The sequence below is a fragment of the Suricata suricatta genome, chromosome 17, assembly GCF_006229205.1.
Source record: "Suricata suricatta isolate VVHF042 chromosome 17, meerkat_22Aug2017_6uvM2_HiC, whole genome shotgun sequence".
Taxonomy (NCBI): domain Eukaryota; kingdom Metazoa; phylum Chordata; class Mammalia; order Carnivora; family Herpestidae; genus Suricata; species Suricata suricatta.
The window spans coordinates 41,279,182-41,280,437 of record NC_043716.1 but is presented as its reverse complement, the minus strand read 5'-3'; the positions used below and the strand labels follow the sequence as shown (position 1 = coordinate 41,280,437).

At 44.9% G+C, this 1,256-nt stretch overlaps 1 protein-coding gene across 1 annotated transcript in view; it reads left to right on the top strand.

The window, feature by feature from the left end:
* Positions 1–621: 621 nt before the first annotated feature.
* Positions 622–1,256, top strand: part of LOC115281641 (leucine-rich repeat-containing protein 37A3-like) — a 14,876-nt gene continuing 14,241 nt past the window's right edge. Inside the window, exon 1 of the mRNA XM_029927059.1 lies at positions 622–895. The gene's annotated coding sequence lies outside the window, so the exon portion shown is untranslated. The remainder of the gene's footprint in view (positions 896–1,256) is intronic.

Genomic DNA, 1,256 nt, shown 5'->3' with positions numbered 1-1,256 from the left:
GAATGACAACTGGCCTTTGGTGCATTGTCCCTGGGAGTCAGCTTCCAGTCCTTCGGGAATAGGACCTCTAGAGCAGGGAGCTCCTTTTCCCTATGACGTTCCCATGCATCCGGAGCTCCTGGCCATGCCACCTATGGGCATCCCCAGGCTTCCTGCTCAAGGCCTAGTGCAGATATCACATCATCACTGCGAGGCACCTACTCAGTGCGCAGCCTTATGCTAGGTGCTTTGCTTTTCCCTTAATCCTCAAGTGGGCTTCTGCAGTAAATGCTACGAAGTAAGACTGAGAGACGTTTGTTACTCAAGTCACTTCACCAGCGAGTGACAGCCAGGATTCAGACCTAAGTCTGCCTAATTCCAGGACCTTTGCTTCTTGGGCTGTTCCTCAGGGCCAGAAACTCTTCTTCAAGGCTAAGCTCAGAACTTGAATTCAAACATAGGCTCACATTTCAGACTCTTTAGAATTTGTCCCCCTCGCCCCCACCCCCACGACCCCTGAGACATGCAGTTAGATGTCTGGTATTGAGGAGCTTCACATGGGAAGTCATGTTCTCATGGCTCATGTACGTGAATAGTCGCTCCATCCCAAGTACTTCAAACATACCTGAATAGGGTCTAGATCACTCTGCTTGTTTCTTCAACCGCTTTCCTCCAAGGAGCTAGTTTTCCCTCCATGCCTTGGGATTCCAGCATAGTTTGGGATTTGTCCTGTTTTAAATTTACTTTCACTGCCCGCTTTGGACATTTCTTCAGCTAAAGCTGTTAGGATTCCAGTACTTTCAGGACAGTGATGACACACTTCAGTCAGTTCTTCTCTGGCTCCTTCATTAACAGAATGGAAAAATAGCCCATCTGTCTGGACCTGGGTAGTAGAATTGGGAGAAAAAAATAACAGGTAGGAAATGTTCCCTGAATTTATGAGTTACCTTTAGTTGTCCCGTTGCTCTACAACAAAAAGCTTTTGCAAAAATACTTGAGCTTTCCTCTTCAAACAAGATATAGTTTTTAAGGCATAAATAGAACGATATTTCTTCAACTTTGATTATGAGACCGTGCTTGAGGCTAACTGTTATGTTTTACTCCCATAAAGATAAGGCCACGAATATCAAAAAGCCAATAGACTATGAGTCAGCACACCTTTTATCTGTAAAATGAGGGAATTTAACCGAAATGGAAAAATCTCTAGGGCAGTGTTCACTGTGAATCTAAAAGCATTCGTATTGTGGTCTGTGGAAAATCAGTTGCTGTAGAGCCCC